Here is an 18,397-nt window from a genome sequence, read left to right as displayed (position 1 = left end):
CTGAATTATGAAATAAGATCGCTGCTGTATAACTGTGCACAATGTCCTTGCACCCTTCATTAATTTCAAGTTGCTGAATGATACTGTGCACTCCTAAGATGTTCTGCTTATCTGTAACAAAGTCAAGTGACTAGTGCTACTTCCTGCTGTCATCCGATAATGTGTGCATGTATACATTATTAGCAATGCATATAAAGTACTAAACAGCACTATTTCACAAGTTATTAATAACCAAAGCACATTCAGATGATGTGTGGAACTGATGTAATGTGACCCTCACTGAACCACAGTCCAATCACAAAATTATATGCACTGCTAATAATGTGTAGCTGCAGCAATATTTGGAACTATTTGTAAGAGTGTGTCTGAGATGACTGTAGATGTCAACTGTGTGTACTCTTGCTCTGCATTTGCAGTGTAAAGTGTTTGATGCTATATTCGGTTGATTAAGTATGACTTTGATGGACTGTATTTAACTAACATGGTGGCACTGACTAGGTGTTTTTTACACAAACACACACACACACACACACACACACACACACACACACACACACACATATAAATACTTATGTGTGTATATCTATATCTATCTGGTTAGCAGCCTCTACATGTATATATAGACACACACACATATCTAAATTGTACACGCATGAGCATGTATACATGTACAGACAGACACACACACACACACACACACACACACACACACACACACACACACACACACACACACACACACACACATTCTTTCCATTGAACTGGTTGAAGAATCGGCTTTTCAAATGGCAGTGATGCCTATATAAATAGTCATTGGCTAAAATGCTCATATTTTGATATAGCCAAGTTGTCAGTTTTCAAATGCAGTGCAATTTATCCATCTACAACCCCTTTTTCACAATTCTGCACATGAGGCTGAGGTTTCACTTCAACAGTGGCATCATCAACAGCCAATGTTCACGTTGCCACTAGCCCTGCTGCAGATGTTCTTCCATACCACGCACATACATACCTATGGCCAATGTACAGTGTACAATCCACCTACTGCAAGTCTTTGGATTTATAGATATATACAAGTTATACTGGTGTAAGCCTCCAACATAAAAAATAAGTTTAACATTTTTTGAATGCTACGTGTACATTTGGTACTCTGGGAGTTTGTTTTTTTTTTTTTATTTGGGGGTCTGTGTTTATGTAGAGTGTTTACAACCCCAACTGTGAACAGTATGTTTACATTTGTGATCAGTTGTATTCAGCCACTGTGCTTCTCGATGATAGTGGTTTTACATTAATTTGGATGATGCGTTGTATTTTAAACAATTTCATCTTCTCGGAAAGGTAATGAACTCACATCTACACCAATAGCTAACAATATACATGTGTACTCATGTTTTGTTTACATTTAAATGGTCACTACTAAAGCTAAAAGGGTCAGTAAAGACTATTCCATTCATGCAGCCATCAAATGAATCTATGACTGAATGACCAAATAAATGTGGCCACCACAGTGCACTCCTACTGGACATTTCAGCAGACAATGAGTCACGCAGTTAATGAGCATGAAATACCAAAATGGTACATATTATTCTTACACATGGAGTTTTACTTATCTGTGCTATCCCCTCCCTTCGGTCCTCATGCACGTTAGTTAAAATATATCCCCGTATGTTGAATTTAATCATTCCCTTTAGTTTAGTATAACATATCTTTAAACATCCAGAAGACAGCTCAAACAAATACTGAACACAACACTTAGATTCGGCATTAAACAATCTCAGCATCATAGTACCATGAAACAAAGCTAATTATAAATTCTTTTAATTCTACATCAGCAGTTCCACTTTAGAAAATCTTAAATTACCCAAAATTCTGTTTTAAAATACTAACCAGTCCACAGGTTTACGAATAATTAGAAACACTTGACTCTTCCTACAACGGTGATGTATACATAATTCTCCCAAAAATATTAAACCTTGGTAATTGTATTCTCTATAATCATCTGACATCTATTTACAGTCTCACTCTAACCACAAAAACTACCCCACGTTGGTTCATTCATGCTCTACAGTACGAATAGCTAAAAACCCCAACCCAGCTGCAGCTAATACTTTCTGCTCCATTGCAATAATTTGAAATGTAGCTAACATTCCAGAATATTTCTGAATATATCATACACACTAACAGCATACTTACTGATAAGCAACACAGCGCTACACCTAACTACAGCACTATTACTGCTTTATATACTCTAGCAAGTGAGATATATACTAATATGAATAACAAGAACTTTATCTACACAATTTTTTCTCAGCCTAAAAAGGCCTCTGATACAGGTGATCACGCTTTACTACTACAAATACTAGGCAACACTGGATTTTCTCAAGAAGTGATCAAAAGTTGCTAATTATACCTATATAACAGAAATTTTAGTCATACAACATAAATCAAGAATCATCCTAAAAGGAGTTCCACAAGACGTTTTTACTTGGACTACTTAAATTCTCTGTTTATAAATGACTTACTATGGGACCTCTCTCATCACAGTTACATACTTACTGCATATGACACAGTAATTACTAGATTCTACGTTTTACAACTAACCCTTCAAAAACATTTTGGAACTAGATTTTCTTGTTATCCACAAACAAGCTGAATGTAAATACTACTAAAACCACAGTAATGACATTTGGAACTCAACAAAAACAAAATAATGCCAAAAGCCTACCCATCCGTCTTACCCTTGGTATGCTACTGAATGATCATCTTTCCATCGTTACATATAGCATCAAACAGGTGAAGTGTTATGCCAACTACAAATGGTACCAACGTTTTCACACATGGTCACTCCAAAAGCTACAAAAAGAAACAAAAGAAATGGACTCAATACACTTGGAGCTGGAAAAAAGATAGCAAACCACTTTAATATCCACACTGTTAAAACCAACGTGACAACTCTTGAACTGGCCTGGTCTGAATGATCAGTTAACCATCACTTGTATCTTAAAACTAAAATCTTTAGAAAGGTGAAGTGATAGCATTTACTCCTGCTAGCATAATGAAACATCAGGACACTGAACTGTTTTTTACTTCTTAATTTTTTATTAACGGATTTTTAAGTTGATGGCCCTTTAAATAATTTTTAACTTCTTAGCCAGTATGACATCGCTAGGGGCTTGGCACTCATGTGGCTAATTTTACAGGCCATTATTAGTGTACTCAAATGTATAAATTGAATCAGTTCAAAGAGGATTTTTATCTGAAGGCGTTTTCATTTAAAAAGACAAAAGCGCTAATCCTCTACATGTTTTTATGAAGAACAAAGAGTTGTCACGTTGGCTTTAACAGCGTGAATATTAAAGTGGTTTACTATCTTTTTTCCAGCTCCAAGTGTACCATGTTCGTTTCTTTTTTTAGGTTTGCAGCTTGTTTGTGGATTATGACTCCAAAAGCTAGACACACTACTGCCATTAATATATTCCTACCAAGAACCAAAGATGACCTTTGTTTAATTCACTCCTTTCTGCAAAACATACCAAATCCATGCAAATTACAGAAAGCAAAATATTAAGATGCATTAATGTTGCACCCTCCAGTGAACATCACTTTGACATTCTGCAAAAACAAACTGGCTATCAATTACAGGTAGGTCAACCATACTGTTACATTCACTAATGTTTAAATGTGTATATAACTCATATTGACACATTATAAAAAGTTAATTTTCAAGCACACTAACTATTCAGAGAGAACACTGCAACACAGCTTGTTTGGCTACTCTTCACCCATTCCAAAGCAGAAAAAGCCTTCTCTAAAACTGTCCCAGCATCTTGGTACCGTATTTCATGTAAGATTGCAGGAAACAGAAACCCTGTCAACATCTAAGAAAAAAAAAAAACTAAAACAAACTTTACCAAAATACAAGCATACATGCAGGATAGTTCTTGTACTTCCAACAATGTTGCAAAACTACACAATTTCCTTTACAAGTCATTACTTTTATTAATTACACCTTATGCATTCTTTATATGTATTGCAAATGTCATAAATAATGTTTAAAAATGTCTGTATCTTCCTTTTGTATTCCACTCCTAAAAATCTCGTTTTCTCTCACAACACACCTTTTCCAGTTTTATTATATTTTTTGTTGATGAGTACCATAGCCTTCAAAATGGAAACATATACAAAGCTATGTACATATTTGTATATATTTCTGAATATAAACTGTATTCTTCATAGGCTTGAAATGTGAGACTGTAACCTGTATTCAATATATTTGTACATATACTGTAACTTGCTTGTCTTTATCTGTTTGTAAGTTTGGATCTTTTCTCCCCGGGCCTCTGCTGAAAATGGACATGTATCCAGTTGGACTATCCCGGTCAACAAATGTAAAATAAAATAAAATAAAAGCTACTTAACAACTACTGTACTGCTATCTTGTAGTTTACTTAACAACACTGTAATTACTGTTACATCTCTGATGATGCTTTGTTGTTGCATCATTGTTTTATACATTATTTTATGTGAAAACATTCCACTGTTAACCGCATTGTATTTCTTTTCTGCAGTGGTCTTGTCTACTTACTAATGTTATACTATGGTATTAACACCAACTACTACATGGTGCTGCGGTAGCGTTGTGACCTCACAGTTAGACGTTGCCTGTTCGATTCTCAGTTAGAGCGTCTTCTGTGTGGCAACATGCGTGAATGGGCGGTCCTTCACTGAAGGTTGTGCGTTAGGCCCGGCAAGCCAGCACGTAATACTCTACTGCCAATCATTAGCGGACTGGAGTTCCGCTGTGGCGATCCCTAACCGGGAAAAGCCGAAAGACACAAACAAACAAACTACATTATTTACGCTGAATTCCAGAAGGGACATAGAACAAATGGGAGAAAATTTCATGTCACGTGCTGGTGGTTAGCTAAGCATCAATTTTAACAGACAGCCCTTAATCCCCAAAGATGCACATTATAAAAAAATGACCCCCTCTCCACAGTACAAGACTGTACACATTTAACAACAGATTTTCACACATACATGCAAAATTAAACATTTTTTTATTTCAAAGGGAATTCCTGCTGAAAATAACACATGCTGCACAAAAATGCACTTGTTTTCACACTGACAATAAGTTATTTTACTCTGGTGCAAGTGACTGACAATAGAGCAAATGCTGAGCAATAAAGAACTGCTGTGCCAGCACACTACTGCAGATATTCCAGTCAGATCAGTGTTGCAGTAAGAATCACAATGTGGGATTACATCATAAAATGGACATCCAACTATCTGTCCTCTTTTATAGCCTTTCAATTATCAGGGGGATCCTCCCCGCAAGAGAGCTTGTAACTTCCGACGAGCAAAATAATTTCAAAGAGGGTGGAGATGGCCCAGATCTGCTGAAGTGTATCAAATGAAAACGGAGACTTTAAGACGTTTGTATGTTTTGTGTTAGTGCTGGTGGTTCTGCAACTGTTGAATCTGCTAAATAAACGAGTGTTCACTGAAGATTTTATCCATGGCTTTACTGCTTCGCCTGACAGAGCTGCTAGTGTGGATTACTGGTCTTTGTGCCTTGGTACCTGGTTGCTTGCTGTTTTGGGGAATTATCAGTTTATTTTATTTACAAGTATTTTATTAATTAGGGCAGCCCTAGTGAGCAGGGACCACTTTTGCAGTGGCACCAAGAGAATGCATAACGCACAAAAACTGAAAGTCCATTGAGCCATATGCATGCACACACACACACACACACACACACACACACACACACACACACACACACACACACACACACACACACACACACATGGGTCACCGTACTCTAGCTTCACTTCTCCCCTTCAACATATTCCCATCCCCCTCCCATACTTATTCCTCTTTTGCACCGCTTACTCATTATGTTACCTGCCCTTATCCTCTCTGTATAGTGCTCACCTACCCTGTCCTATTTGTTTTCCTTTCTTCTTTCACAATACATAATGTTTTAGTTTAATTTAATTACAGTATTTTGTTTTTTCTCTATTGTACTGTTCATAACCTATATGAACACTTGTACTCATATTAAATGTTTGATTTTTTGCCATTGTGCTTGAAATCTGTTCTTTTGGATCAGGGTTATTCCCTGGAAAAAAATTTCAAATAAAAAATAAGCAACTAAAAGCAGAACAAAATGGAATTTGTTAAATGTCTAAGGAAGACTGATTTTACAGACAAAAGCACCCACAATGTCACACTTTTACAAATGAGTTGACCGGTCCTCTTCTTCTTTCGGCTTTTCCCAGTTAGGGGTTGCCACAACAAACCACCTGTCCGCTCATGATTGGCAGTGGAGTTTTTTACGGTGTTGTGTTGCCAGCCCGGCGCCCAACCTTCCACAGAAAGCACACACATGCATGCACTCAAGTCTAGGGCCAATTTCGTGTCCAATCCACCTAAAACATGTCTTTGGGATGTGGGAGGAAACTGGAGCACCTGGAGGAAACCCACGTGACCACAGGGAGGACATGCAGACTCCGCACAGAAGGCACCCCAGCCGAGGATCGAACCGGAGAACCTCTTGCTGTGAGGCAGCAACGCTAACCTCTGCACTACCACGGCCGCCCTACAAACGAGTTGACCGGTAATGAAGAAAATAAATTCAGTTCCATATTGAAGACTGTTGTTATTTTGTGTGTGTGTATGAGTATCTATATAGACACAGATACAAACACAAACACACATACTATTATATATACAGACAACACAGACTAGTAACAAGGAAATGTACTTTTCCAGCCTTAAGGGTAGTGCACAATTTTCTTAAGGAAGAACAAAGCAACAAAAAGGGAAAACTAATTGTACAGGAATGACTGCTCTTGATATTGGCATAAGAATTACTAAAACAAACCACTGTCACAACTTTTTAAGTAAGAGCTGTGTAAAAGACCACTCTGCATTCTTATTAAAAATAAGAAAACAGGACTCAAGGTTGAATTGCTTGTTTAAACCATGGCTTATTAAGTTAAAACAACAGATAAGCATTTTCACCCATGTCAGAGCTTTATCAGATCTAAGTTATACACAGCTTAACAAATGTAAATTACAATGAAGGCTTTACTCCAGGAGAACTTAAACAGATCACATTCAACAACAGTGACTGGAACAGAGGTACATTCATAGCTTGCATCCCTATTGTGAGTCGTGCTGTTAATGTTAACATGTCATCTTAGTAAGTACAAAGTAATGTTTGACATAGATGTTACATAAGTTGTGACAACAATCTAGTTTAGTAAATTGTATCTCACTATCAAGTATTGAGTACAATGCCCCTTTCGGGATGTACCTTACCAGACACCTGCAGCAACTGGAAAGACCCCAAAAGTAGCTCACCAAGAGGATCAAAGGGCTCAAACAGATGCCATATGCTGCCCGGTTAAAGAAACTCCAGCTCTACTCAGTGGCATACCGCCTGTTCAGAGGCGATCTGTGCCTGACGTATAAAGCCATGTCCAACCCGGAATTAATGGACATGCTGCACCTCAGAAAATCCAAATCCCATCGAGCTCTGGCTCGAGACTTGAACCTCAGCAATGAAATAAATAGGACATGCTGGAGGGACAGATTCAAAACCCAGAGGCTCCCTTCACTCTGGAATAAAATCCCAGTCCAGGTTAGGCAGAGTCCCTCATTGACTCTCTTCAAGAGGAATCTTGATGAGTGGATGGGAGATCGTAGGTTTACCCCGGGTATCACTTCTGTGTCACTGTTAGACAGAGGCACAGTATACTAACCTCGAAAAAGGGCATAGCAAACAAATTTAAAATGGGTGGCGAAAGCCAAACATATTCTGGCTAGACTTATAAATGCCCTAGGGCAGATAGCCCAGTATGAACCTATGAACCTATGAACCTAAATGTAGTCATTCCTGTACAACTAGTTTTCTCTTTTTGTTGCTCTATACACACAGGCACACACACACACACACACACACACACACACACTCACACATGCACACACACACACACACACACACACACACACACACACACACACACACACACACATACACACACACTGTATCTCTCTTCCTTCCTGTGAGATACTTCGAACTTGTAATAGGAAGCCTCACTTCTGCAAAAGTTCACTTTAACGAAAGTGAACTTTTGCGCAAGTGCACTTCACCAAAAACACTGCAGTACAGTGGAGGACATAAAAAGCAAGCTATGTCCTCCACTATGGTGCAATAGTCACGGACCTTAGGGTTAGGGCAAGGGTTAGGTTAAAGGGATAGTTAGTAAAGCTATCCCCTTACCTTAACCCATGCCATAACCCTAAGGTTTGTGACAATCGCACCATAGTGGATGACATTGCTATGTCCTTTACTGCTCTGCAGTCATCACGGACCTTAGGGCACGGGTCATGGTAAGGCTATCCCCTTACTATGACCCGTGCCCTAACCCTAAGGTCCATGAGTACTACACGGAAGTTCAGTACAACACCTGTCCATTGTACTGAACTTCGTGTAAGTGCACTTTCGATTAAGTGAACTTTCTGCGTGAGCATTCCATGCACTATTTAATTAGTGAAATTGATCTAGTGTATGGAACCCATATATATATATATATATATATATATATATATATATATATATATATATATATATATATATATATATATATATATATATATATATCTACACACACACACACATATCTATACCTGTACTTATTTATTTACTTATTTATACCCATATACCTCTCTCTCTCTATATATATATATATATATATATATATATATATATATATATATTCATATACCTCTCTCTCTCTTTATATATATAAATATTTATATATTTACATACCCAAACTGCAAAAAGTCACACAGCAAGCCTTTTCCTCTGTTGAAACTTGGTTATCCGATGCCCAATTAATACTCAACCCAAACAAATCTAAACTACTCATCTTCCAACCCACCAAACATACTCAAAACAACTCTCACTTTAACATCACAGCAAAAGACAACACCGCTATATACCCAACTGAACACACCAATTGCTAGGAGTTGAAATAGACAATAAACTAAAATTTGACATTCACATATCCATGACCATAAAAAAAGTCCACAAAAAATTAGGAGCGTTATACAGAAATAAGCAACTTCTCACCAAAGCAGCAAAGATTTCAATAGCAAATTCCTACCTTATCTCCACCCTACTTTATGCCTCTCCAATATATACCAACCCAAGGCAATGCAATCTAAACAAGCTAGAGACCTGCTACAACAAAATCGCCAAAATCGCCACAGGGGCATCCTACCGTAGTCACCACTGTCTCTCACTTGCCGAACTGGGCTGGCTTGAACTCCCTCACCTTCTTCAGGGGTATCAACTCTCACTCTCCCACAAACTAGTAAACCATCCACTAAATGTCCCATCCCTCCAGAATCTACTCCAACCCTATCGTACCACCAGACCACTAAGATCCAGCAACAAAATCACTTGCAGATCACTAAAGCCAATAACTCTGCTGGTGAAGCACTATTCTCTTGCACCATAGCCAAATTATGGAACTCCCTCCCACCCACAATTACCTCCATACCATCATGCACCCACTTCAAAACTTTACTAAAAGCGCACATGAAAACATGCTGGCTATGCCCTTGCAACTCCCACTCTAATATCACCCACCCCATCCAACCACTACCTTTCTTTCCACTCCACTAACTACCTTGATTATAGCAAGCTCAGATGCTCATAAGCCTAGTACTTATTATACAGCAGGAACTTCTTATTGTAACATTTGTTAATGTCTGTTATGTACTTCACAGATAAAGATTCTAGTTGTCTACTGATGTACTATGTTCTTCATCTGTAAATATGTTGTAAGTAATTGCTATGTTAAATTGTTAATCGCTATGTAATCCAATGTAACTATTGTCTGTTTATTTTAACTGTGGAGCTTTTCTCCCTGGGCCTCTGCTGAAAATGGACCTACGTCCAGTCGGACACTCCCAGTCAACAAATGTAAATAAATAAATAAATAAATATATATATATATATATATATATATATATATATATATATATATATATATATATATATATATATACATACATACATACATACACACACACAAACACACATACATAGATGTGCACATACCCCCACACATGCACACACACTAAGATAATATCTATATTATAATTGCACACTCATAAGTCCGTCCAGCCTCATCTTTAAGGCAAAGAAAAAGATTATTAAGAAACTAATAAATAAGGACAAAGGCAGTCTACAAATGTTTTATTCATGTAATTTCGGTTTTGTCAAGGGCAGATCCTGCCTTGTTAACCTGGTTGACTTCTTTAAGAAGGTTACTGAAGCAATGCATGAAAAATTGGTACACATTACATTCCTAGACCTCACAAATACATCCAACACCATCCCGCACTTGAGTAACTTTGATAAACTCTTCCAGCTATTAACCCATATGCAACTTGCTGGACAGCAAAATGGCTTACAAATAGAACTCAGAAAGTTAGGGTGGGCATTTCTATGTCATCTAAAAGGCTTGTCATTAGCTGTATACCCCACAGCTCAGACTTTGGGCTACTCCTTTTTGGAAGTTATTTCTCAGAGGTCATAGCTAATGTTAACAGGTTATGGCTGACCACGTTTGGCGAAGACTGCAAACTTGTTGCCATCATAAAATGCTCACAGGATGACAAAATCCCAAAAGGGCCTTTCCCAAACAAATTTCTGGTGTCAAAATCAAGGACCAAAACTAAATGTCAAAAAGTACAGTTGTGTACCTACCATAAATATAGATGTTCGAGTCTATTCACTGTTGCAGTCATTACAATTGGGTTATTCTGCTGGCAGGCTACCCGCAGTCAGCCTGAGTTCCAAAGTCTAGGTCCGGCATCAGTCGCTGTCGCCTCTTCCCTGACGTCACTGCGCCAGGGATATATAAGATGCAGCCAACGCCATTTTCTTCAGTTTTTCTTGCCCCAGATGTCAGGTGCCCCCAAAATGGTAGGCTAAATTATGCCAATAAGCATGCATGCACAAAAAACAACTTTTCCTTCATCTACAAGCAAATACACCACACAGGTTGTATAGAATAGAGAAGTACAGATAAGTCCCAGCAAAGAAAGGGGATGGTGGGAGGGTAACCTGGACTGCAACAGTGAATACACTCGAACATCTACATTTATGGTAGGTACACAACTGTACTATGTTCATCGTGTTTCACTGTTGCAGTCATTACAATTGGGTTGAATCCCAAAGCTAAGGTTGGGAGGCTGGAGCTAAATAGGATTAGGAGAGGCTATAAGGCCCTGCAGAACTGCAGTGGCAAAGCCTGCCCTGGATTTAGAGTAGAGAGGTAAGTGATAGTGCTTTGTAAAGGTATGCACTGAACTCCAAGTTGCAGCCTCTAAGATGTCTTTGGTTGGTACTCCTCTGAGGAAGGCTGCTGAAGTGGCTGCTGCTCTGGTTGAATGTGGCCTAATGCCCTTAGGCACTGATTTGCCATGCTGTGAATAGCAGAAACGAATGCAGTGGCCTATCCACTTTGAAATAGTCTGCTTTGAGATAGGCTTTCCTTGTGATGCTGCAGCATATGCCACTAGAAGTTGATCAGTCTTTCTGAAAGCTTTAGTTCTGTCCTAGTAGAAGCGTAGCTGTCTGTGAATGTCCAAAGAATGCAGAATTTTCTCACCCTCATTCTGTGGGTTTGGATAAAAAGTAGGCAAATTGATTGTTTGGTTAAGGGCCACACTGGACACTACCTTAGGCATAAATGTAGGGTTTGTCCTCAGCTAAACCCTGTCAGGATGGCAAATGATAAAAGGTTCCACAGCCATGAGTGCCTGTAGCTCTGAGGCTCTTCTAGTGGAGGTTATTGCTAGGAGCAGAGCTGTTTTCCAGGATAAGAATTTTATGTCAGCTGCAGAGGCTGGCTCAAACGGAGGCAGTGTGAGTTTTTCCAAGACATAGTTGAGATCCCATGCAGGTATTGGTGCTCTCCTTGGAGGTCTTATGTTTTTGGCCCCTCTGAGGAACTGTCTCAGTAACGGATGAGAAAAAATAGGTGGTTCTGTATTGTAATGAGCTGAAATGGCAGAGGCATGAATTTTAATTGATGAAAAGGAAAGGCCTTTATCCAGCATCTCAGTTAAGTATTGCAAAATCTGAGGAATATTTGGAACAATCGTATCAATGCCTTGTGCTTGGTTCCTAGCACAGACTCTCTTCCATTTGTCTGCATAAAATTTTCTGCTGCTAGTCGTCCTGGCCTCCAAAATAACATCTATCACTGCTTTAGAAAGAGGTGTATCTTGAGAGGCTATATTATCTGCCATGCCGCCAGGTTTAAGGTTTTGAGTTGGCTGTGCAGTATCTGGCTGTTTTGTTGGGTCAATAAGTGAGGAATTTGAGGTAAAGCCCAGGCTGGGCAGTGAGACAAGCTCTTTAGAATTGGGTACCAGTGCTGGTGGGGCCAGTCTGGGGCAATCAGTATAATTTTTGGTTTCTCTTGTCTGACCTTGAGGAGTACCTTGGGGAGGAGAGGCAGAGGAGGAAAGGCATATACTGTTAGATTTTTCCAGCTGAAAGATAGAGCATCCACTTTCCATGTTTGCTTGTGATAAGTCCTTTTGCAGAATCTTTGTAGTTGGTAGTTGTGAGGTGAGGCAAATAGGTCTATGTCCAGGCATCCCCAGGTCCTTGTTATCAAGCTGATGACTTGTGGATCCAATTTCCACTCGTGGGGATCCATTAGATTTCTGCTTAGTTCGTCTGCCAGAGTATTTTTCCTTACTGGCAGGAATTGAACTTGCAGATGTACTTGGTAAGTCAATGCTGTGTGCCACAAGTTCATGGCTAGCCCGCAGAGGGGGTAGGAATGTGTGCCTCCCTGCTTGTTTACGTACCACATGACTGTAGTATTGTCCGTCTTTATTAGTAGTTGTCCTGGATGAAGTTGATCCTTGAAGGCTGTTAGGGCATTCTGAACAGCTAGCATCTCTTTTTGATTGATATGTAGATGCATTTAACTTGTGGACCATGTGCCCTGAATACATCTTCCTGCCATATGGGCCCCCCAGGTGTAATCTGATGCATCTGTTGTCAATGTCTGCCTGGCTGTGGGTAAGGTGAATGGCTGTCCCGTGTTGTGGTGACAGGCTTTTGCCCACCATCGAAACTCCTGTTGCAGGCAGGGAATGAGGGTAATTATTGTTTCCAGGCTGTGGCAATGTTGAGACCAGACAATTTTTAGATACCACTGAAGTTTCCTCATATGCACTCTTGCATATGGAATTAGCAGAATGCAGGATGCCATGAAACTCAAGGCCTGCAGAATTTTTCTTGCAGATAACTGGGTCTTTGTTGCCAACATTTTGAAATAAGTAGTCAGTTGTCTGTGTTTGCCTGGCGTGAGATAAGCCATCTGGGTAGTTGTATTTAAGCTTGCACCCAGGAATATTATCTCTTGAGAGGGTATGAGTTTTGATTTCTTCTCGTTTACTGTGTACCCTAGATTTGTCAGTAATCTTTTTACAAACGCCAGATGCTGTAGTAGAATGTCCTTGTTCTCCGCTCGAATAAGGCAGTCGTCCAAGTAAGGATATATTTGTATTCCTCTTTGTCTGCAAAATGCAATTACTGGTGCCAATCACTTTGTGAAGACCCTGGGCACAGTAGATAAGCCAAAGGACAGTGCAGAGAATTGGTAGTGCATTGAGCCAGCTTTGCATCTGAGGTATCTTCTGCATGTTTGTCTGATTGGGACATGCAGGTATGCCTCTTTTAGGTCTAAAGTCACAAGGCAAGCCTTCTTGTCCAACATGGGCAGAAGCTGCTTAGAGTCAACATTTTGAATTTTGGAATATCCAGATATGTGTTTAGAATAGATAGGTCCAGTATTGGTCTCCAGGCTTTGTCTTTTCTGGGTACCATGAACAGTCTTGAATAGAATCTGTGACCCTGCTCTTGTTCTGGTACTTGTTGAATGGCCCTCATGTCCATGAGGGATGAAACTTGTTTTTGTGCCTCTGCCCACTGATTGCGTGGCAGGTCTTGCATGCCATTTTGCCTTGGCAGGGTGTGAAAGTGGAACCTGTAGCCTTGTGAAACTATATTTAGAACCCATTTGTTCTGGGTAATCATGTGCCAATTTTGTGAAAAAAGTGCTACCTTTACCCCCAAAGGGGCTGCCAAAAGATAAGTACTTGGTGCTGGAAGTGGAAAGTCATTGAGACCGTTTCCTGTATGGCTGCGATTTTTCCTCTCTGCTCTTGGAGATAGCAGCACCCCATTGTTTAGGCCTGTATGAGAGCCTTGGGGCTGTGATCTGCCACTGGGGTGTCTGTATCTGCCCCTTTGTGGTCTATCAGATACTGGAAAGGACCAATTTTTTCTAGGTCAGTTCCTGCTAAATCTGGGAGGCTGTACCTGCAAGAAATCCTTGACTGTTTGCATAGATTTAGCTTTGTCCTCCATTTTCTTCAACACCTCTTCTGCTTTAGCACCAAACAAAGTATCATGCTGTAAAGCAGCGTCTAATAGTTTTGCTTTAACATGATCATGCAAATTTTGTTCTTTTAACCAAGCATGCCTCCTAATGACAGAACTTGTAACAGCGGCCCTGCAGGAGGCCTCAAGAGAATCAAAACTACATTGCAAAGTATGCTTTCCAACTTGTTCAGCTGCATGCAATAAATCCTGCATTTCTTTATTGTCTGCACATTCTGCATTTGCTGGCATTTTCTGTTTAAGCAAGAATATAAGATATTGCTGATACTTAAGCATATGAAAATGGCAATTTAAAGCTCTTACAGCCAAGATAGCAGAGGTATAAATCTTTTTGCCCCATCTGTCTAGGGCCCTGGAATCCCTATCAGAGGGGATAGGGTTTTTTGCATTAGAAGCCTTGACCCCTTTGGGACCCTGAGAGATGGTTTCTGGGTCAGCTGCAGGGTTCTTATAGAGAAATTTATGTGAATCAGGAACAATATAGTATCTGTCTGGCTTAACAGGGGCTGGTGGTAAAGAGTCTGGAGAAAAACTGGACTCTGTAAATACATCATCTACAACGTCTAAAACAGGCGGGATGGCAAGGGGCCTGTGCTGGGGCAATAAAAGGAAATATCTGAGCCTTTTCTTGGATTCTGAGTAATCCTGGCTCTCCCAGTGGAAATGCTCCTTCATAGTATGCAGCGTTTCCCCAAAAGAATAATCCTCAGGAGGAGAGGCTGAAGGGATAGATTCTTCAGCATCAGAATCCTCATAGGGAGGAATAGAGTAAGCCTGTTCAGAGGAGGAATCAGAGGAAATGGAAACCTGGTCTGAAGATTCATATTCTAACTCTTGCCTAGGCCTCCTTTCAGGAGGGGGATGGGAACCCCTGATCAAGTAATAAGGTCTTTGGCCATTTTAAGCATCTGTTTTTTAGGCATGGAGGCCTGTCCAGGTGAATGCTGTGCTTGTTTCTTTGTCTTTAGAGCTGCTTTAGTCTTTGTCTTTGTAGCTGAAGTAGGTTTCACATATAACTATGTAGGCCTGAAAACACCCTCCGAAGCCGATACCTGCTCAGCGGCTCCGGACCCATCTGAGGGAATAGTTTCCGAGTGTCCAATACCTTGAGTTTCCAGAGGCCCAGTCGGCTCCACATGGGAGTCGGAAGTGGCCTGTGGCTCTGAGGTAGCGGGCGTCAGGGGCTGTGAAAGCACCTCACTGAGAACTGGCGAACCGGCGACAGGCCTAGAAGAAGCCTCGTCGTCGGTTTTGGATCTCGGATGCCTGTCCTTTTCTTTTTGTTTTTTGTAAACTCCGGTAGTCGGCTGATCCAACGGCATTATATGATTAAATCTTCTGCCAAAGTAATGAAATGCAAAATCGTACCGATGCTTAATAGTGCATTGGTTAAATCTAGCACAAAACCAACAACTAGCAACGTTATGGTCAGGGCCTAGGCAAGGAATACAGTAAGAATGAAAATCCTTATGAGGTATTTGCTTCCCACAAGAAATACAGTTATTAACTTTTTTTGACATCAGTCTGGAGCAAGAAAAAAGTTTCCCCAACGGGGTACTTAGCTTTTAATGAAGACTTCGGATCTGAAATTTGAATTTGAAAACATCAGGAGTCAGCCGACTGGCACTTGCGAACTGCTTTTGCTTCGGGCACCGTGCGGCAAGAAAGACTGAAGAAAATGGCGTTGGCTGCATCTTATATACCCCTGGCGCACTGACATCAGGGGAGAGGTGACAGCAACCGACGCCGGACCTACACTTTGGAACTCAGGCCGACTGCGGGTAGCCTGCCAGCAGGATAACCCAATTGTAATGACTGCAACAGTGAAACACGATGAACATCTATATAATAATATCCTTTAGCAAGCATGATGTCCCCTGTAACTATAACATCGACAACATATACCTGACAATAGATCCAGTAGTTAGGGTCCTAGAAAACTGTTGACAATGAACTGTTCACTGATTACCGTGCAATCTCTGTTGTATACAAGTCCTTTTTCTTTCCACAGTAAATATCTAAAGGTACTGCATCCAGATCCAGGGATGTAATTGTTCTATTGTACTTGGCACTCATTAGGCTGATCATTGAGTATAATGCCCCTTTTGTTACATACTCGTCAAAGCAGTTTTTACAACTGGAACAGCCACAATGCTGTCTCACTAAAAAAATTCAAGAGCCTAAATTATAAAAGCTATGCATAACATCTCAAGGCCTTGTCCTTCTTCTCAGTGTCATACAGGCTACTGGGAGACTAACTTTGCCTTGCATATAGAGCTTCAACATCCCATATTCTGTCAGGCCTACTGCATTCACAAGTTACTTTCACAAGTTCAACAGAATCATAAACACCGCACTCAAGGAATCCCAATCTCGTTTGCAAAATAAACAGAAAATCTTTCAAAGACAGGTTTGGATCACAGAGAATATTGCTTCTATGGAACAGTCTTTCACTCCACGTAAAGCAAATAACTTATTTTACTCTAATTCAATGAAATTAGGAGGAATAAATGGGTAACTGCAAATTCTCACTTCCTGTCCCCCATGGACAGGGGAAACATGTACATGTCTTAACATATCCTGGTCTGGCCCATCTCTGCATTATTAGCATGTAAAATATAATGGCTAAAAATTATCAAGGGAATGTATGGCTAGGTTTCTTAAGATCCTCCCAGATCAACAGCCCAAAAAGTACCTATGAACACTGTTTATAAATCTCTGCGCATTCCTTTGATATATTCTTGGCATAAACTGAAGTTCTTTGGCTCAAATTTTGATTGTGAAAGCAAAGGCAGAAAAAGTACAGTTTTGTACCTACCATAAATGTAGATGTCCGAACTGGATAGCATCTGCAGTCATAACAACTGGGTTGTCCTGTCGTCAGGCAGCCCTTCGGTCGGCCGGATTCCAAAGTCTGGGTCCGGCTTCGGCTGATGTCGCACTTCACCCGACGTCATCTCTGCTGGTCTTCGGGTATAAAGGCATCAGCCGACCATTTTCCTCAGTGTTTCTTGCCCCAGATGCCAGTTGCCCTCTTGGAAGGCTAAATTTTGGATAAATGCCAATGTTTCCAAAAAGATAGAAGGCAAACACAAAAAATAAGCATGTATGTACATATATACAAACAAATACACCATAAGAGACTCCCCCTCCCCAGCTAGCTATTAGGAGGATAAATACCCTAGGGGTACCACAGAGGGGAAGGAGGGAGGGTAATCCTGACTGCAGATGCTATCCAGTTCGGACATCTACATTTATGGTAGGTACAAAACTGTACTATGTCCTTCATGGATGCATCTGCAGTCATAACAACTGGGTAGAATACCATAGCCAACTAGGGGAGGAGGAAGATAAAATTATGGTGTGGTTAGGATCCCTTGCAATACAGCAGTGGCAAACCCTGCTCGGGATCTAGAATATAGAGGTAAATTATAATGCTTGGCAAATGTATGCACGGAGGTCCAAGTAGCCGCCTCAATAATGTCCTTGGTTGCCACTCCTCGTAAGAAAGCTGTGGTAGTGGCTGTAGCCCTTGCAGAATGAGGCCTTATGTTCTGTGGAATTGGTTTTCCATGGAAGGAGTAACAAAATCTTATGCAATTTCCTATCCATTTGGAGATTGTCTGTTTGGAAATTGCTTTTCCTTCCCTCCCTGTTGCATAGGCTACCAAAAGCTGGTCAGTTTTTCTGTTACTTTTGGTTCTGTCCAGGTAGTAGCATAGCTGTCTATGTACGTCCAAGGTATGCAGCATTCTTTCCCCTCTGTTTTGTGGATTAGGAAAGAAGGTAGGTAGGTGGATTGCCTGGTTTAAAGACACTCTGGATACCACCTTAGGCATAAATGTAGGATTAGTTCTCATGGACACCCTGTCTTTATGGAAG

General features: G+C 40.3%; 1 protein-coding gene across 1 annotated transcript in view; it reads right to left on the bottom strand.

The window, feature by feature from the left end:
• Positions 1-18,397, bottom strand: part of GANC (glucosidase alpha, neutral C) — a 981,067-nt gene that overhangs the window by 71,046 nt on the left and 891,624 nt on the right. The window lies entirely within an intron of this gene.

The sequence above is a fragment of the Protopterus annectens genome, chromosome 6.part0 (assembly GCF_019279795.1).
Source record: "Protopterus annectens isolate FY-2018-M chromosome 6.part0, PAN1.0, whole genome shotgun sequence".
NCBI lineage: Eukaryota > Metazoa > Chordata > Ceratodontiformes > Protopteridae > Protopterus > Protopterus annectens.
Note: the sequence above shows the minus strand (reverse complement) of the source record. Positions and strands in the feature narration are given on the sequence as shown.